General features: G+C 40.1%; 1 pseudogene; it reads left to right on the forward strand.

Moving 5' to 3' along the window:
* The window catches only part of LOC118629347, a 47,378-nt pseudogene extending 25,980 nt beyond the window's left edge, over positions 1-21,398 (forward strand).
* The last annotated feature ends 508 nt before the right edge of the window (positions 21,399-21,906 follow it).

Genomic DNA, 21,906 nt, shown 5'->3' on the forward strand with positions numbered 1-21,906 from the left:
GTGAGGGGGAGGGTCACACCTCTACTACTTTCTCTGCCTTGTTCTTCCACTCTTCCTTTGCCTCTCACTGTGTTGTCTCTGTCCTCTCTTAAATTGGAGAGAAGTTCAGGTCAGCAAAAAGGAAAAGATTACAAAGCTCAAATCCAATAATGACCTAGAAGATTTCCCAAATATTAGCTCTTCCTTTCAGGAACAGCTTCTCTGGGACTCTGAGGTCCACTTGCCTGCACAACCCATCTGGAGTGTCTGAGGCCCTGCCCCTGCAATGCTTACTGGTGTGGGCTCCCTCCCTGGTGTGGGCTCCCTCCCTGCCATGGTCCGCTGCATCTAGACTTACTCCGGCATTGACACACTTGGTATCCTACCCTCTGTAGTCCATCAGAAGCAGGATCTTCTCCCCATTCTCGGTGGAAAAAGTGGGACCTACTTGCAATGCAACTTTCTCTCTTTGCTCTAATATCCCAGACAACTGCAGCTAGACTTTGGTCTTTGACGTTTGCATGGAAAGATCAGTCAACAGTCTCCACACTCTCCAAAGAATGAAGGTCAAATGATGCCAACCCATACTTCCTCCACACCAAATGTGCTCTGATGACAATGTAGCAGGAAGTCCCTAAGAGGTTTTGTGACAGAAGATTAGGATGGGAGTATCCTCTCTGAAACTTCAAATATCTCCTGAGCAGTTCTGTATATCCTTTACCCAGATTTCCTCCATGGTAACATCTAGCTAAACTATATTACAGTATCATTACCAGGATATTGACATTGAAACAATGCACTAGTACTCTGCAAATGTCCCCAGTATTACTTCTACTTACCTGTGAGTTTGTGTGTTTAGTTCTATACCATTTTATACCATGAGTGATTTCTACCACTCTACTCCACACACAGAACCGCTCCCACACCACAGGGAATGTCTGTTGCCTTTTGAAAACCATACTCACCTCCACCCCCAGCCCAAACCTGGCCACCACTAATCTGTTTTCCATTTCTATAATTTTGTAATTTCAGAAATATGATATAAATGGAGCCATACAGCGTGTAACCTTTTGGAATTGGCCATTTTTTCATCATAATTTCCAGAAAATGCATATAAATTGTTGCATATAGTAATAAATTATTCCCTCTTATTACTGAATTGTATTCTAAGGTATGAATACCACAGTCTGCTCATTACATGTTTTCATTTCCCTGTGATAAATGCCCAAGAAGGCAACTTCTGGGTGGTGTATTAGAGACGTTTAATTTTGTAAGAAAATGCAAAACTACCTTCCAGAGTGGCTATACTACTTTACCTTCCCACCAGCAAAGTATGAGCGATCCAATTTCTCTGCCTCCTTGTCAGCGTTTCATGTAATTCCACACAGTCGGACAGTTGTGCACCAATATCCCATTGACTTTAATTTTCATATCCCTGATGGCTAATGATGAACAACATCTTTTCATATGTTTTTGCCATCTGTATATACTTGGTGGAATGTCTCTTCATAACTGTTGGTTGTTTTCTAATTGGATTGTTATATTTCTATCATTGACCTTTGAGATGTTTAAAATATATTTTAGGTAGTAGTTCTTTGTCTAATATATGGCCAGTCAATATTTTCTCCTAGTCTTTAACTTTCTTTTTCATCCTCTTCATATAGACTTTTTTTTGCAGATAAAAATTTTGAATTTTAAAGAGTTACAATTTACCAATTTTCCTTTCTTATAGATCATACTTTTGGTGTCACGTGTATAAATTCTTTGCCTACCCCTAACACATAAGATGTTCTCCTATGTTTTTCTCTAAAAGTTATATAGTTTGAAGTCAGCTATCCAGTTTGAGTCAATTTTTACATGAACTATTAGCCTTAGTTCAAGGTTCATATTCCAGCTATGGATGTTCAATTGTTCCAGTACATGTATAATTTTTAAATATATTATACAGAGCCTTTATTTACTGAGTGCTCACATTTGGACTTCGTCAACCAGATCCGAGTAACTTAGAAGGTTAAGAGAAAGCACACAGGTAAAATTGTCCCTGTTAAAATAAAACAATTCAGAATTACTTAACTAATGATTATTTATCTTTACTTCTTTATTATTTAGGAAACATTTGTTAAGGGAGAGACTAAAAGATTTTTCAAGTTTCCAAAAAGGGAAAAAAAACTCTGCTCAATTAAACTTCAGTTACCATCGAAACAACTAAATCAGATCTGTACACTCTCTTTGCTGTACAGATTCAGCCACAGATGCTAAATATGCGAGAGAACACCCGTTGCTTTCCAGCATTCTGCCATAAAAACATAAATGGAGCATCTCCTGATGCTGCAGATCTCCTGGCCTCAGCAGCAACATATGCTCAGGTAAAGTTCTAATGCCCTAAGTCAGCACTGTGTGTAATACGTTAACTTCTCTTCATTTAGCATGGTACTAGTTACCCCTCATCCTTGGAAGAATATAGAATAAATGCATACGAGTGATTTTTATGTGCCAGAAAACTCAGTAAGGAAAGGTTTGAAGAAAATAATTGATAGTTTATATCTCTTTTCATACATTGTGGTCCCATCATTTTATTTTTTTTATCCTCACCCGAGGACATTTTTCCATATTTTGTACAGATAGAGTGGGAGGGAGAGAGAGGAAGAAAGAGAGAGGGAAACATCAATGTGAAACGGACACATCGAGTGGCTGCCACCCGCACGACCAACCAGGGCCGGGGACACACTGCATCCAAGGTACATGCCCTCAGCAGGAACCGAACCCGGGTCTCTCTGGATCGCAGGCGGACGCTCCAACCACTAAGCCAAACCGGCCAGGGCCCATCTTTTTCTTTCTTTTTTTTTTTTTTTACAATAGTTCTGCCCCCAAAATGGCATTGAGTTACCAAATTATATTGGCTTCTTGGGACTTTCAAGTACCTTGCAACTAACTCCTTCCAATCAAAAAATTGTTATCTAGCATTCAGTTACCTATGCTTTCTACCCACAAAACTTCCTAATTTTATAAAGGACTTGATTTTCTACTGTCCTTCCCTTGTTCCTAAAATATATTTATTTGCCTGATAAGCAACTTACTTTTATATTTCTTAAGTATAAGGAGGTGTCTACAATGTCATGGAATAAATAAATTTATTAAAGACTAAAGACATACTCTTGTTATTTCTTCATAGGATCTCCATCTTATCCATTATATTAACCATATCCATCTATTATATTTAACCTATGCAATGTGGGGCTTTAAGGTAGAAGATGCTCAAACTAACATAACACTTCATGTTTTCCTCTATCGTTTTGCAAAACTATTTCTGAAAATATTTCCCAGGTGTTAGACAAAGATTGCTGATCCTCTTATGTATGCTAGAATTTAAGCATGCAAGAGAAATCTATAATGTTTTTGTCTCTAAAGAAGCTCACAGTCTAATTCGAGACAAAAGATTAACCCAAATTAACTAATTAAAAAGCAATGTAAAGGCTATGAAAGTGTATACAGGTAACTAAGGTCTAATGCGTTGTATTCGGCAAATTTGTTAGATAACAAAAAACAAATGCCTGGTTTTCTGGGCCAGGGCAGAGAAGACTGAAGGAAGAATTCACAAGTAACAGAAAACATTTTAGGACAAACAAATAGATGTGTTCATCAGGTATAACAGTGCAAATCCCAGGTCACTTTTCTACACACTACCAGGAGCTGCGAGGCATACTAGGTTGCAGTTGGTAATGCAAATCTATCTCTCTCTCTCCCTCTCTTTCTCTCTCTCTCTGTCTCTCTGGACCCTCCAAGTCCATAAAACCTCAAGTAAGCTCTTTTCATAGACACGCCCAAAGCTTAGGCTATGAACTATAGTGATGGAAATTTACAAGGCCACCAGATGGTGGCAGTGTCCAGTTCTGACATTAAACCATCTGTACAAAATAACTAACATTACACAGAAACATCTGGTGCTTGGAAATTTGTAGCTTAAATTGCTAGCATTCTTTGGAAAACAGCAACTTAAAATTGTATAATTATCAGCCACGCAATAGTCCAACCTGGACTACAGTCTGAAAATGTCATTTTCTTAATCAATCCAAAATCTTACACTGCTCAAACTCTTCAGCTGTTAATTAGACAGGAGGTAACAACCCCAAAGCATTTTTTATTAAAATTTCTACTTCCCTTCATCAATGAGGCTTAAAGCTTTGTAATGCCATAATATCCTTGTCACATGAAGGGCTGCGAATCAAAAGACAAAATAATAGATAAAACAATAATAATACTTACTTGCAAAGTTATAGTGGTACTTATACACAAGAATAGTTACTTGTTTGAGGTCTGTTTTTTTTAACTAAAATGATTTAATGTTCTGTATCATGGAAAAAGGCAGGGTCTTTCCTCATGGTTTCCTTAAGTGTAAAGTTTTATAGTGAACACCAGATAATGTCATTAAATGTGTAATATGCATTATGCTTTTGTAGAGTTTCACTGACTTTTCCTCCCCAAACTCGAGACAGGTTTATGTGACTTATAACATAAGTAATCAATCTTAAAGATCAATTCGCTGTTTTAGTCAGAGCAATCTTTTGGAATAAATGTGCAGTGATCGGCAGCATCGGTTTTCATTCAGGTCCTCCTACAACGGCAAGAATAAATATATTTTGCTTTCATCTCTTCAGTAAGGTCCACTTAATAATATTTGTAGAAACACCCAACAGCTTTAATGAGCAGTGAGTAAATTTACACTATTTATGAATATCCCCATACTAATTTTCACAACAAAGTGGCCAGAGCTTTCTGTAAATCATTTTTGCGATTCCTCTAGAGAGGCCATGACTCTGCAGTTGCAGGCAAATGTGTATTTTTAATTCACTTTATGAATGGCTTTAAAAATACTGAATGACACACACAATGCTCTAATACTCTTCTGCAGTGATTTTCAACTGGTGTGCCACAAGAATTTTTAAAACATGCAATACCTGACTATTTAGCCAGGGGCACTGACCTCTTTTCCCTTAGACTGTCAAATTAAAAAATGACAACAGCCAACACAACAAAAGCTGTTTGGTGTGAACGAATCAAAATTATACCTAATTTTTTTTTGTCAGTTCAGCAAAATATACACTTATATTGGTAAGCCACAAAATAAATGAAAAAGGTAGAAAATCATGGATCTTCTGGAACACACCACAATATTCTTAGAACAAGGTGTTAAATGAGACACTTTCTATGTGGGTTTCAGTTAGGATCCCAAAGCCAAGAACCAAACAGTAGCTGACAGGTATCCCCCACATTTTGAATGGAAGTGGTAGGTCACCAGTGCAGAACTTGCAAAATAATTCTCAAAAACCAGGGTAGGTGATCAACAAGGTTGAAAACCAGGTAGAAGAAAAAAAATTTGAGTTGTTGATGTGCTACAAATACCACCACCACCTCCTTCCCTCACACCTGAAGAAGCTTTAAGAAAACCTCTGTTCTGAGACCAGTGTCATAGGTTATGTTCTGGAGGATGACGAGCATAGTCTGTCCCGTTCAGTAGTGTTTAAGCCATTCATAAACTGAATTGAAAGTGAAAGGCTGTGGTTGGGAACTGAAAGAGGGGTGCTGGTTATAATCTCTCTGGAAAAAGCAAAATTATGTAAATTTCTGGAAAATCAGAGCTGTGCAATTTAGAAGAAAGAGCTTGCTTAGAAACCTCAAATCCTAAGAAGAATTCATAGCAGGATAGAGTAACCTCACAGAGGGACTGTATTTCCAGATTTCCAGGAATTAGGGGAGAAACATTTCCAGGCAGATGAAATGCATTTCCTGTGTCATAGAAAATGTAACCAAATTGTCCCATTAAGCACCTCTGAGACACCCACATATCTTTTTGTTTCGACAGGTTAGCTTATGCTATGGAATCAAACAATCCCTTGATGTTAGTAGTTTAAAACCACACAGATTTGTCTCTTGCTTCATCTACCAGGGTTGCTGTGGTCAGTCATGGACAGAGGCTGGCTTCTCTTTGAAGTTTCGAGGATTCAGGCTGATCTACATCTCGAAAATTGTTGACAGCAGGAAAAGAAAGATCTCTGGAGACAGTCACAGCAGCTCAGCCGATCAGGGACATTTGTCACTTCTGCTCCCAAATCTCAGTCAGGACTGGTCATATGGTCTCATCTAACCACAGAAAGTCCAATCCTACCATGTGCTCAGGACGCAAAGAAATGTTTGATGAGTAATGTTCATGTCAAACACACCTCCCTGAGGTAGAATGAAGAGTCCACCAAACCCAGAGGAAGCTATACAAAGTTACTCATGTCAGTCACATCAGACCTCACCTCTACTTCAGCCTTTCTGAGGTCCAAGCCGGGAGGAGCCGGAGGCAGCCTACTAACAGGACAAAGAGCAAGAACTCGGGCAAACAGAGGACCGTGACCAGCACAGAGCTGGAACTGAGGTGGGGAAAACATACCACTAAAGCAGTTTAGGACTTCCTTATGAAACAAACAAGATAGTTTAGAAATGAGACTAGTTATGTGATTAGCAGTGATCACAGAACATTTTATTTTCTCATAATAAAAACATATGGGGCCTGTCTCCGATTTTATCCATGAGCAAGAAAAAGATGAACTCTACTGAGCGGGTCTGAATGGAAATCAGTAGAGGCAAAGGGGATACATAGCTGTTTGCTTAAATAAGAAAGGCACTGTGAGAAATAATTGCGAGGTAAATGCAATTTCAGTGAATGGTAATGTCAGAACGAAAATGAAAAAACAAAAACAAAAAAAACTTCAAAGTGAATCCAAATAAAAACAAAATTATCAAACACCTTTGGAAAATGTCACATATAACCAAGAGAATCTCAGAAGCATTAAGATGAGAAGCTATTACAAAAATGGGAAAACTTTTTAGAAATCAAGCTAAACTACCCAGGAGTCTCTCCCAGATATATGAAACCAAATTAAAGATAAAAATGCTGTGAGAATCTGACTTAAGTAAAAACCACCTAGGAAAAAGCTCCATCACAGCAAAGTGAATGGCAGAAAATCTGATTAGACTCTGTAACATTGGCCAAATAGGAATGCTGGGCAGAGACGAAAAACATAATTTATTTCCAACAAACTAGATTTAGGCATAGAGCGATAACCCCTTATACCATCAGAGCACATTAATAGTGGATCTCCCAGAAGCAAAGTACCATTAAATCAGTACCTATTGGCTCTTTGAATTTCTCTCTGTCAGTGATCTAGAAAGTATTAAATAAGAAAATAGGAGAATATAGGACACAAGTATTTGAAGTAGTCAATTATTTAAAATAAAAGGAGTAAAATACTGATTGGTTCATGCAAATTGGCTATAACTGGAAGAGACTGTAAAAATCTGTGCTTACTCAGAGCCAACGTAGTTGCTCAACAAACTTCAACCAAATTGTAAATGGCAGCATGAAAGTTATCAGCTGATCCATCTATAACGAGGTCTCTAAACTGCAACTGTCTGCTCTGTATCATAACCCTTGTTTCACAATTTATAAAATAAAACTCATATGATATGTAAACCTGAAACTATGTTACAAAAAGGCAATAAAAATCCAGTAGAAAGAAAGAAATTTCTAGTTGATTGGTTGTGTTTTTGCTTTTCTGTTCGAATCCCCCATATCCTGTAAAAAAGTGATGCATGTCATTGTACTTGAGATTATTTTATCAGTGGCTTTTAAATATATATTGAATACAGGAAGGACTTCATTTCTGTAGGTCTGGGTATACAAGTTTCTTTTCACTCATCTATTCTAGTATCATAAACTCAATGTAGGATGTGCAGGGCAGAAATATGTTATTACACCTATTTAATGTTAAAAAGCTAACACTTTGTGAGATCAAGAGATTGCTGAAGGTCCAATAATTAGCAGTCCATAGAAGAGTCAGGACTTAAAACCAAACCTTTAAACTTTTCATCATTGAACGCTATCTCCTTTACCAACTGGAAATAGTATAAACAATGGTTTGGGATATACTTTTAAGCAAAGTGTTCTAAAAATTACATTCAATTTATTCCAAAAGTGTTATAATAAGAAACTGATTATATATTCTAGAGTATTAAAAAAAGAAAAATAAACAGTGACAAGTAAGATATAATTTTTAGCCTCAAGGTCCACAAGCTTTGGAAAGATAAACAGAGCAATGAACAAAAGTAGTAATATATTTTTTTAAATGCATATAACAACAATAGCTTGCAAAAGTAGAGAGACTACACTTTGTCCAGAGAGTCTGGAAAGGTTTATTGAGAATATTATACTAGGCTAGTTTTTATAGGAGTCATAGGAATGTCCCCAAATAATCTGGAAAATACTATTTCAGTTGGAGGGATCTCAATGTACAAAGACATGCAGATATATATGGAATTGTTTCACCAGTTAAGTACTAGATTATTTTACTTTTAAATACTGTTTCCAACATTCAAACCCTAGTATAAATTATTAATTAAAATCATTAGCACTTTATTCTTATAAAGCAATTAGTATACTTGACATCTATATTCTTTCTTTTTCGACAGGCAGAACTAAATGGAAAGATGGATGATTATCCCCCAAAAGGCAAATAACTTCTCCATGATTTATTTTATCATTACTAGTGACAAAACACCTGATTAGCATCCATATTCTAAAGCTGTAATTTTAAATTATTAATTTCTACTCTGCCAAACTGCAAACCCTCTCTTGAACTTTACATTAACATAATCATCGAACCTTCTTTTCTGTGCCAGATAGTAATGCTTTTGGCTTTATTCCCATAATCCCTCTACAAAATCCACAGTAGGTGCTTTTATCAATGGACAAACAGGAGCAGAAGCTGAAGATCCAATAGGAATCTACCTCTTCTCAACAGCCTCCCAGACCCAGTATTTTGCTAAGCAACTATAAATAACATGCAGGCCTTATTTCTTTTCATATTTCACATTAATTTCATCTATCTTGTGTATACCTAAAGTGTAATAAATGACAAAATACTTCATTTTTAATTGCTGATTATAGTTTATCTGCCAAAGGTATTGTATTGAAAGTTCATGCAGTACCCTGTGAGATTCTTGAATATAGAACCAACTATAAATGCTTCCTTCCTAATTTTAGCAGCTACAAAAATAAGATCACTAACATATGACTATATCCTAGAATGCTATCCAGTGTTTTCAATCAAAAAGTTTTTTAGGAAAGTGAGGACAATAGAGGGCCATTCATCTAATTTAGTCAGGTAGAATGAGTTTTTATGGAAAACAATGAAAAATATCAATTAGCCATGTACCGGCACACAAAATAATCTGCTGCATGCTCCCGTGCTTAAGGACATGGCAAACAGCTCCTTGACGGGGTTATGTTGGAAGGCATGAATCCAAGACATGGTTAAGGGACGAGACGGTTAAGGACACACATGGACAAAATCCAAGGGAGGAGCTTCTGTGATGCATGTATCTGCTAGTATCCGCTGCTTACCCACACAAGCTGGCTATTTTATACGGCTTCCCCAGCTTTGACACAATAATAATGTTATCAGCCTCTACCAGGATCCGGCTACATTGATGCTACTAAGACCTGTGTGATTTTGCTGAAGATTTTACACTCACAGGAAGTAGTGCACAACGTATAACATTGTACTTGAAAAATTCCCATTTGACATTTGAGAGGAAGTATCCTCTCAGGGCTCTTCTGGGCTCTTCTGGGCTCTCTGACCATTTAATCCTCTTGCCTCTTACCCACACAGGACTCAGTCTCCCGCGTCTTCTCTTGCTTCCTGTGAATGTGGCTCTCTACTTGGTCCAAGTTTTGGGTGAAAGGGAGCTCCAGGAAGCTGTTTTTTGATTTTTTTTTTTAATCCTCATCCGAGGATATTTTTGCATTCATCTTCAGATAGAGCAGGTAGGAGAGAGGGAGGGAGAGAGAGACACATCGACTGGCTGCCACCCACACGACCCCAACCAAGGCCGGGGACAAACTACAACCGAGGTACATGCCCTTCGTGGGAACTGAACCAGTGTCTCTCTGGTCCGCAGGCCAATGTTCTAGCCTCTGGGCCAAACCGGCCAGGGCAGCTGTTTCACTTTGTAAACTAGGTATTTCTATAACAACAAATGATTTAATGGTGTGAGTGTTTTAGTTTTGTCTTCAGAAAAATAAAATGACCAAAAAAAAAAATTAAAAATCACATATGAAAAAAAAAGCTTCAATTAGATTAAATAAATAAATAAGGATATGGGTAGGCAACTGTGAATCCCTAGTACTTAGGATGATGCATTTGTTCAGAGAAGGTTCTCAACAAATGCTGGTGATGATATGATGATTATTCCAAGTGAGAAGAGAGTATAACAATACAAGAAAAATTAGTATGATAGGGAAGTACAGTATGTATTTCTTGGAAAGTGGATAGATGAGTGGATATAAAGGTAAAAAAGGTGAAGAAGGAAAGAAGAATAGTTTGAATTAGTCTATTATTTTAAAAGTTATCTGCTGAGTGATCATTGGGTAGAGACACCTCTTACATAAATTCTCCTGTCCTTCTCCCAACACTCATGGGTAAAGACGAGACATTCTACTTAGTTTCTTATGTGCATGTAACACCAATTCTCATTATATTATATTTAGTTTCTTTCGGTGGCATATAAGTTATTTCCCAAATTAGCCTGTAAGTCTCTCAAAGGCAAGATAATATCTGCCCCCTTCCCACAGACAATATATTGCCCAGGCCTATCCTAGTGCTCTAAGCAAATCCACGGACCATACACTAAGTATTGTTCTACAACCACGTTTTTCTCCTTAACAATACATCTTAGAGATCTTACCATGACAGTATTTAAAGAACTACAACATTCACTTACTTTTTTCCTAAACAAGTAACACAGAACTCACTGTATAAGTTTTTTAAAATTTAATTATATCACTATATAATTATAGGAATGTATAAATGTTTTAAAAATTTTCACTCAATATGTGTTCAGTTTTGCTTCTTTATAATCTGTCTGCCTTTTGGAGTCTTTTCCTTGGCTTACTTCATTGGCTAACATTTTCATTACGAGGTTGAGTAGAAGTGATGAGAGCAGACATTCTTGCCTTGTTCCCCAAGACTGGAGGGAAAGCCTTTGAACTCTGACCATTAAGTATCATGTCAGCCATACCCTTATTGCAGCTGTTCTATATCAAGCTGAGGTTCCCCTCGTCTCCTAGAATACTGGCTCGGAGTTTTCAATAATAATAAATGTTGCATTTTATCAAATATTTTTAATGGCATCTACTAAGATGGTCATATAATTTTGTTTTGTTTTTACTGTAAATATGCTGAACTAGCCCTGGCCGGTTTGGCTCAGCGGTTGGAGCATCGGCCTGCGGTCCAGAGAGACCCGAGTTCGGTTCCCGCTAAGGGCACGTACCTCGGTTGCAGTTTGTCCCCGGCCCTGGTTGGTCGTGCAGGTGGCAGCCACTCGATGTGTCCCTTTCACACGGATGTTTCACTTCTCTCTCTCTCTTCCTCTCTCTCCCTCCCACTCTATCTGAACAAAAAAATGAAAAAATGCCCTCAAGGGAGGATAAAAAAAAATAATAATAATATGCTGAATATTCTGATGAATTTCCTAATTAAACCAACATTGCATTTCTAGAATTAACCCAACTTGGCCATGATGTGTTACCATTTTATATACTGTTGACTTATATTTGCTAAAGTTTTGTTAGTACTGTTTATATTTATGTTCATAAAGCATATTGGTTTATGGTTTTCTATTTCTATAATAACTTTGCTTGGTGTTGGTACCAGAGTAATGCTGGTCTCATAGGATAAGTTGGGAAGTGTTTTCTCCTCTACAGTTTCCTGAAAAAGATTGTATAGAATTAGTATTGTTCTTCCTTAAATGTTCAGAAAATTTTATTGGTCTGTGCTTGAGGTTTACCTTGCTGGAAGAATTTGGAGAATTGTTTTGTTTTAAATTTGGGGCATTTTTAATAATTGTTTTGAGATAGGATTGATGTACCATTAAATGTACTTATTTTATGAACAAAAGAGACCCAGAGACATAGAAGTAGGGTTCAGACTGACAAACCTCAAAGTGGGGGATGTGGGGAGGAGAGGGAAGAGATAAACCAAAGAACGTATGCCTATAAGCATAACCAATGGACATAAACAACAATGGTGGGGGGTGGGCACAGGTTCAGGAAGAGGGTGTCAATAGGGGAAAAAGGAGAAACATCTGTAATGAGATAAATTAATTAAATGACAATTAATTAATTAATTAGTTGTAAACACCAATAATTCAGTGACTTTAAGTAAATTTACAAATTTGTTCAACCATCACCATGTCCAATTATTGAGCAGTGGCATCATCTCCAAGGACAACTTGTGCCCACCTGCCATCACTCACCATCCCCATTCCCAGTGCCAGGCAGACACCAATCTACTTTCAAATTCTGTAGATTTGCTTATTTAGGCATAAATAGAAGTATATAATATACAGTCCTTTGTGCCTCGCTTTTTCATTCAGCACAATGTTTCTGAGACTTTATTCATGTCTTAGCATGTATCAGTATTTCATCCTTTTTCATTGCTGAATATTATTCCAAGGTAGAAATATAGCTCATTTTGCTTATCTGTTCACCAGTTGACTTCACATAGAAAGGTTTTAACTATAAATGCAGTGCCTCTGAAAGATATGAAACCATTCCTGAATGTATTTCTATGTATTTCTATTTGTGAATACATAATATATCATTGAAAAATCAGGAAAGCATTTCTGAGGATAAATTCCTAGAAAAGGAACTATGAACATTTATAATGTAATGATTATTTTTAAAATAATTATTTACATTTTGCTCCAGATGTTTTGAACCAGTTGGCAATGTGTTCAATTATATATAATTTCCATTTCATTACCAGTATCTTTGTCCCAGCTCATCAGCAAGACGATGTCACTGCTGTATTTTTTAGCATGGCTTTGATTATTAGTAAGGTTATGTATGTATTGTTCGTTTATATTTCACTCATTTCAGCCAATTTCTTCCCCCTTTATGAATTCTAGGCTACTCTCACTTTACCCTATTCCGAATTGCCTGGTGACACAACTCTTGTATTATGATTTTGTACAGATACATCACGGGAATTTTCTGAATAAGCTGGTAGACTTATTCTGTTTCTTGTTAGCTTAGCATCTACCTTTGCCTTCTCTCCATAACAAGATCACAAGATTAAGAACAAGGACCAATTCATATGCATCATTCTATCCTGCCCATGATACAGAACATCGCATGAACATCAAGAAATATTTGAGTAGTAACTGATGTAAATGTAACTAATTGAGACCAAAGCTATGGTTTTTAACACTTACCTACAAATGAAATGGAAGGCAAGTGATTAAGAGAAGCAATCTGCGATCTATAATCATATGCTTAAGCAGCAGGTCACGGTCAAAGACATATCTTCACAAGGACCAAGGGCTGCTTTTAGCAGTGTGTGCGAATATATATAAGTTTATATATAAAGTACAGTGTATAAGAATATAATATACAGAGTATTTATACATATATAAAATATATGATAAAATAATACATGTAGCATGTATTAAATATATAATAAAATAATATCTAATGTATTATATGTATAAATATATGCTATTTTGGCAAAGTCAGGTAAAAAAAATAGTTAAGAAGATAAAGGCTCTTTCCCTTTGACAAATGAAGCTCACCACTTCAAAATCAACATTTATCACAAGGCACTGTGTTGGCTCCCCTGGTACACCAAGAGCAATGCAGGTTTTATGCTAATTATTTCCCTTCATGCTGGCTACTAGATAGATCTCTTGCAGCTAACCACAGTTACATTATAATAGAATGAGATTGTACGAAGACACAAAATCCTCTTATGCAGTCCAATTTAGAATCCATTTCAAAAACTCTCTAGTGCTACACCAAGAAACTAAAATGTGCTAGGAATCTTAGATTGTTTGCATATATTTCTGTTACACTGAAATTTGGTAACGATTTTTTGCAAGGGGAAAGATTATCGATTTATAGACAATTTGATACTATGTGCTATTATATCTGTGAAAATATATATATGTAATTAGTTTTGTAGGTCCCTAGGTTTGCTTTTAGTCTTATTGATATTATTAGAAATAATATACTCATAGTTTATATTGACAAGGACACTAAAATTCTGGGGAGGAAATGATATTTGACTTATCCTTGCAACCAGTAAAGATAGGCTGTTCTTTATATGAACTAGTGAACACATTTAGAAAAACAACAAAATTTATTCTAGTCTCAAATCCTAGTAGGCCTCATATTTTATCAAAAAGATCACAAAATAATTTCAATGGAGCTTTTAAGTTTTTATTCAAATCAATGAGGCATTTAATATCTACCATTTGCTTTTTTACTAACTCACCTGAAGAAAACAACTTAAAAATAATATAATTAGCAGCTAAGTCACTAACAGAAAATAGGACAAATAGTCTATCAGCATTCCTGGGCAAATTCTGTTGTAAAATCTCAAATAGTGTATTAGTTTTGTGTCCAACTTCACAAATTAAGTCATTGAATTAACGTTTCACAAGCTTTATATATTTCACAGTGTTCATAGAAATTGGATAACTGACCTAACAAAATCAATGGTAATTGCTATTCGTGTCATGATAAGTATATACACAAAGAAGAAATATGTAGACTTTAAAAAAAACAGAAGGGGGCCACTACTCAATTTAAACATTATTATTCGAAAATATTTCACCCTTCTTTCCTTTTGCCTCTCCTTTATTATCACAACTCTAAAAACAGCTCAAATGCCCAGCTAGACTTTTATGTCTCACACAGTAAGCATCGCACAATCTTGCCATATTAATAACTTTGAGAAAATCATCTCACATAGGTAGATATTAATTTAAATTTTACTTCCATGACACTTGTTAATAGCTCCCCCCAAAAAATCCGCTTATCGAATGCATATAAAAATCTATGTTCTGGAAATTTTATAGATATTCTTTAAATATATTTCATTTACTTCTCTATAAAGTGTTATAATGCCAGACATGTACTTGGTTGGCACCTGAAAGATTTTTCTTTTTCCAAAGCTTAAATCTAGGTGTGGTCAAAAGTTAAACATAAGAAGGGTTGATATTAAATTTCCCTGTTTTACAGAATTTAACACATAGCCTTGGAAAAATAAGAGAGCTTTTCAAAAGTGATACCATTAATCATAAGAGAAAGAGTAGAATTCAGGTCTTCTGATACCAAATTCAGTGCATTTCCTACTCATTCATGCTGCCTCCCAGTGGTACTGAATTAGTTTCTCTTGGGAGATTTTTGGATATTTGAGTTTCTCTCTGAGGACCTTTAAGAACCATTTAGCAATTGCATCTGTTGTGTGATATTTAAAAAGTAGTTACATTGGAGGAAGGGGTCAATGGGGGGGGGGGCATCTGTAACACTTTCAACAATAAAGATAAAAAATGTTTAAAAAGTAGTTACATTTATTAAAGACTTAGATGGAATTATGGGGTTTCCTAAAGTGGGTTACTAATTTCGGAACAGTTCCACACGACAAGTGTGGCTCTACTATTTGCTCTACTATTTGCTTAATGTGAACATTTGAGATTTGATTGTGTTGACCATTATGCACATGGAGAGTGTATTAATACTTGGAAATAAGTCCCTCAAAGCACAAAGGCAGTCCACCTCCGTTCAGTGGCTACTAGCCATGCCTGACTACTATCCACACCTGCGTGCTTCCCGAAACAGAAACCAGTGGAGGTTCAGCAAGACCCAGCAGGCATCCACCATGCAAGAGGCAAAGACCAACTGAGGGCTCCTACTCCCTAAAGAATCACCCCCTCATTCTAGTGGATTTCTTCTGTATAAAATGGTACAATTAATTAAACAATATTTTTAAATTAACATTACTATATTCCATTTAAAATTAAGTTAGGGATTGATCATTGTAAAATAACTAACTATACAGAGTGGGGCAAAAGTAGGTTTACAGCTGTTCGTATTGAAAATAATACAAGAATTGATAAATAACAACACAAGAATAAACTCTGTTTTGGGTACTCACCACTGTTAACCTGCTTTTGCCCCACCTTGTATATTGCCATAGATTTCTTTTTGAAGAAAATATTTTACCCAAAAAAGAGAGAGAAAATAAAGTAATGAAAGATAGGAGAGAGGAGGAAGGGGAAGAAGGGAGGAAGGAAAGAAGAGAGAGAAAAAGTGAGGATGGAAATAAATAATATAAATGATTACTTAATATTTAAAAAAAAATGGTTGCTGAAGGAAAAAATCATGCATGCAGTTAGACGGGTAAACCTTCTGTTTGGTATTTAACCTGTTTCCCCTATTCTCCTTCCCTTTCCTTTTCAAACATCCTTTTTAAGCTCAATTGATTTTCTTTCAGGAAATACGATCTTGTATGACTAAATAGTTCTTAAAGTTAACACCAATGTAGCCCCTAAACCATGAATGGAAGGGTGTTGGGGACATATTTCTTCATCAAAATTATAAATGAAGTACCCAGAGGCTGAGGTCTACGAAAGAGGAAAATATTCATGCAAATTCAGATAACTCTTTTTTTTTTTTAATCTGGCATCCTGCCTACAGATAAAACGCACCCAAATTGGAGAATCCGTGACTGACAGGCCTCTTTGAATACAGTGACCTCCTCTCCTTGTACTACAGGAAAACATTTCCACCTAGAGTCCTCTCACAGAATATCTAGAGACTGAGTGAAATCAACCATAATGACTACCAGAGCCAGATCATAATCAGTTTTTAATTGAAGCATCAAGCCAATTAATTTGTGACAACATCCTATCACTTCTGATTCTTGACATGAAGTTTCAGAGGGCTCACAGGTTTTTCAGGTCTGTGACATCCCTGGAACATCTCTGGCTTGGTCTCTTTAAAAATCACATTTATTAGAGAAAAAATGCTTTAGAGATGGAGTCCTGAAACTGAAGTTGAGGTTACAAACCAGCCTCACTAGTTTAATTCATTAAATTGTGAAGATACACAATACTTCTTATGCATCATATACATAGTTTCTTAATACTAGCAGGTCTTCCTCTGGTTTCCGAGATGTCTTTCAGAAAAATATATTGAGCCCTCTAATGAATTTTTTTTTGGTCAATTTATTTGGACAAATGAATAATGTGTGCTATACATGCAGATAACTATAGATAATTAACTTATTCGGTCACATAATAAAATTTCTAAAACGGTATATTTTAAGAATATAAGCCATCCTTTTTGAGATTTCAGCAAGATATTTATTCTTGCCCTCTACACAGAGTTCTATGCACTGTAATATGTGAATGACAAACTTTATATAAATCTTCCTCAAAATCATGCTACGTGTTATTCTGGAATAAAAAAATAAAAAAATCAGTAAACTGGCCTGATACTGGTTCCACTAAGTTACATTTATTATATAACATTAACTTACATATTTATCTTAATCAAATATAATCAATGCCCTACACATAAGTGAACCACTTATGTCACCATCAATACACACCCATTCCATTTAAATTCTTAAGGTGAAATACCTTCCAGTAGCTCACAAAACATTTCACCGGTTCTCAGTAGGAAGTGCTTCATGTTTTTTTCTGCCTCATACTCTTAACTGTATTGGAAGTAATGCATGCCACTGGATGGTGATGATAGTGCGCTGAAGAATGTCCCCTTCTTTTAAAATGTTAACTACCACTTCCCAGATTTGAAAAATATTTTTCACTCTTTCAGTATGTGGCCCAAGATTTCGCAAATGCTGGATCTCGGCTTTTATTCAGTATTTCTAGATTTTTCCATGGCCCATCATATTTTCTCTTCTTCAGTAGTATTCTACAGGACATTTAATATCACACGTCCTGTTTGTTAAGAGCCACCTTTAGAGGACTCTAAAATTGCAATATTGAGTGTGAAATGACCACATACGGTATGCACAAACACGACACACTAAAAAAATACATGCCAGTTGCCTGACAGACACAGTGTGATCACACCCAGCACATACAATACCCCCCTCTCTCTTTTTTTTTTTTTTTAAGTTTAGACACAATCATCAAACCTATTCAATGCCCACTGGTGCCCAAGGCAATGCCTAGCAGACCTGACTCTTGTTAGTGGCTTGAGGGAGAATTATGTCAAAGACGGTGTGAAATGTGAAATGAATCAGACTTCATCAAATAATCTGAACTCCAAGGTATTGCGCAGCACTCTCAAACCCCCTACACACACACACACACACACACACACACACACACACTTAACTTCACCCTCCTTCCTGGTCTGACGTTTTGGCAATGACTTCCTTTTTATCTTTATCTTTCTCCAAGTCTTTCATCAGCTTTGCTCTGTTCTCAGAGCCAATCCCTTGGGAAAGGACATCAGTAAAATGCTAGATGGGGAGACTTTACCCTCAGGTGAAAAGGCAGGGGAGAGAGAGAAGAGGGTGTGGTACTCTCTTCTCCACCACACCCCACCCCTTGAGTCGCTCACTCCAGTCCACTGCAGCTCAGGGGAGCACGACAGGTCCCCTTGCTCACCTTCCAGCAGCCCGGCCCAAAGACCAGCCATCAGGCACTCTGCAGAAAACTTCCCTTAAAGCAGGCAAATATTCAGGGGAGGCAGGCGAAATAAGGGGTTGGTTTGAATGCACACTGCACGGAGCAAGTCTGAAAGGCACCTTTGGATATAGACCCCACAGACCCGGCCCTCCACTGCTGCCCACCTGGGGTAATTGGCTGAGAATTTACTGACAACCGCCGGGACTGGGGGGAGGAGGGATTGGAGAAAGACGATATTACCTCCTGGGACTGCCCTCAGTATCGCGTCCCCGAAGTGGCTCCGGCTCCGGGTACAGCTTTTCCGAGCTCAGCCCGCATTCGGACCCGCGTCCCCGCAGTTCTGCGCGCAGCCAGGAGGCGCGCCGGGACTCCGGCTCACGTCCCCCGCCCCAGCTCTGCTCGTCTCCCTCTGCCGCGCCCGCTCCGCCACCCCGCGGGCACGCCAGCTCCCAGCGCTCGCCCTCCGCCTCCCGGCGCCCCCACACCCACCCGCTACGCGGCGCCCGCTGGGAGCCTCTAGCGGAGGCGAGAGGAACCGCAACAGACCTGCGGCGCCCCGGCTCCGAAGCGGACTGCGTGTAGCCAGCCAGGCGGCGGCATGGGCTTCGCGCGCCCCCAACCCACCTGCCGAATACCGCCGCCGCCCCCACCTGCCCACCTGCGCCAGGCTCACCTACCCCCGTGTCCTAGAGGCTTTTGCCGTGCCCACAGCGCTCTATGGCAACGAGGGCGTGGGTCTGCGGTGCTAAGGACAAAAAAAAAAAAAAAAAAAAAAAATCTCGCAGGAAGAGCACACACACAAAAACGCACGCTGTAAATCAGCCTGGACAGACGACCCAGCTCGAAAACTCTTTCTAGTAGCTTCCCAAAAGGTGTAAGGTCAGAACACCTCCTCCGGCTTGCTGCCTCCTGCCTGGGCACCGGCTGCATCCGCTACACTCCGACTTGCCCGCCTCAAAACAGTCGCTTGGCGATGCCGGGAGACATCATCCTAACTTGGCTTAACCCCCATCCGCTCCCCAACATTTATTTAAGTTATTCTTCTTCCTGACAATTCGGGCAGCGGTTTTGCCGCTTCTTACCTTGAGATGCTGTTAATTCTCTTCCCTATCCCCCAAATCCAAAGCCAAGGCTGCGACGCACACAAGTCCAGAGGCTTTTCCTTGACTCCCTCTTCCTCTGCTCTGCCGGCTTTTCCTTCCACGGGGGTCGGGAGGGGATGGCGCTTTAAAGCTCTCGCACTGGAGGCGCCTACAAATCTTCACGCCGGTAAAAACGGAGACGGGGGCAACCTTGTAGCATCCAGCCGCTCCTCGGTCAAGTTGGCTTTCTATTTCCTTTTCTTCTTTAACCCCACAGGCCCCTCATTAGTCAATTCCAGGGCATCGGGCAGGAAAGAAGAGGATGTTCTTAGTTGTGGCTGCTCCTTTTTCTTTTTCTGAATAATATCCCCCTTTACTCCCCTGAAATTTGGAAAATCTACTCTCTGCTCGGATTGGGCGAGAACAAGGCTGTAAAGAGGAGCCACACCAAGGCACAGCTTCAGAAACCTATCTCCCTGGGCAGCCCTTCGCCAAGGTGTCTGCGCCCGGGAAACTTTGAGCTGAGGCTGCGGCGGTCGAGCGGGGCTGGGAGGGCGCCGGGCGCCCGGCGACGAGCGCCAGGTGTGCGAGGAGGCTGCTGCAAGGAGTAGGGACACCAGTCAGGCGGCGGGTGGCGGGCGGCTGGGTCCCGGAGGCCGGGCTCTGCGCGCGGGCTGCGCACACACGCGCACACGCAGGCGCGCGCAGCCACACACGCACGCCCAGCCGGGTGCCGGCCGCCCCAGGCCACTGGTGAGCAAGAAGTCGGGAGACTCAAGGAGGGGCAGGGGTTCCAAGGAAGCAGACGACGAGAGACTCCACCACTCCTCACTAGTTAGCGGATTGCTGCCGGCCCTAAAATCCTTTCGGCCACCTCCCGGGTCCCTGCCCTCTCTGGCATCCAGGCTTCCCAGCTCTTCCCTTGAGGCCAGTTACTCTCCCTGCACCCGGAGTGTGCCCATCTCCACCCTCCAGAGCCACTTCCGCCCCGCTTTTGGCAGAGCGTTGAAGTGGCTGCAGTCGCCAGCCGGGGAGTTCTGAGGGGCTCCCCGAGGTCCTTCGAATAGAGGAGCCTACACATCGTTCCCTGGTCACAGTCCCCTCTCATCCCACCTTTCCTCGCGAAACCGCTCCCCCAGGAGCTCCTTACGCTCGCGCAGCTCTCTGTGAAAGGAACTGCCTAGGGAACTGTGACGCCTAGCTTTTAGAACTGGTCTAATTTAGGGTCTACGCTTATACTGTAAACTGGACGGTAGCAGGTGAAAGACTCAGATGGAGAAAGGGGGAGGGATTAAGAGTCTGGAGACCCAGCCTCTTTAGCAGCCATTTCCAAGGTTTTGCTTCTGGAGTAGCTGTCCAGGTCTTTTGGGTCCCAACTTCTTTGTCTTCCTTCGACAGCCAGGAGGGACCACTGGGTGCCGCACAGCTGGAGAGCCCCGAACCCGAGAGACTGCACTCTCAGAAGCGTCCCTGGCCTGTTCACGACTCCCCTGGAAGAAGCTTCCCCCGGGAGTTTGCTTACCCGCGCGGGGATGCTGGACTTGCTCAGCGAAAGTAAACTTTGGCCCCCTGGTTCGTGCTCCCCGAGGTCGCTTCCTGGCAATTAACCAGCGGAGTGTTTCTCAGCCTTCCGGGGCTGTGGATTGCTGCGGGATTTTTCACTCCTGGGCTTCGCGAATCCCCACAGCTTTGGACCTGCCGGAAGAAAACAAAAAGTTGCGGGGCGTGGACATAGCGCGGGACGCGGCGCTCCGCCACCGTCTCCACCCTGGTAGCTCTCAGGACTAGGAGCTTTTGACTCGCTGTGTGAGTCCGCATCAAGTTGAAAGGCGATAAGTGGACTTGGCCCAGAAGACAGTGAGCAAACGCCGAACCTGGAGCCGCCGAAACGCAAACGTAGAACCAGAAGATGATTTGGCTCAAAAGATGACATTGGGTTGATGGGCGCTCTAGCCGCGCGACTCAGCTGAGAAGTCGCGGATGCGAAGGTGAGCGTTGCGGCGCCTGGGATCTGCGGACCACTAGCCACAGGACACGCATTTGAATGTTAGAGATGGACCCGCACTGGATTCGATGTGAGCTGACTCTGGAGGAAGCAGAGACCGAGAAGGACTGTCGACTTTTAGGGGGTGATGGATCCCTCGAGGATTGGGGGACCGCTGGCAACAGCCCCGGCTAATTTGTGTTGGTGCACAAGGCTACTCAGAGACCCGCGAACAGGGAGTTGGGGTGCGCGGACCCAACACCCAGGCTTTCCTTCCGATGCAGTCAAAGGAAGAACTTGAAGCTAAACCGC

The sequence above is a fragment of the Molossus molossus genome, unplaced genomic scaffold (genome assembly GCF_014108415.1).
Source record: "Molossus molossus isolate mMolMol1 unplaced genomic scaffold, mMolMol1.p scaffold_m16_p_14, whole genome shotgun sequence".
Lineage (NCBI taxonomy): Eukaryota > Metazoa > Chordata > Mammalia > Chiroptera > Molossidae > Molossus > Molossus molossus.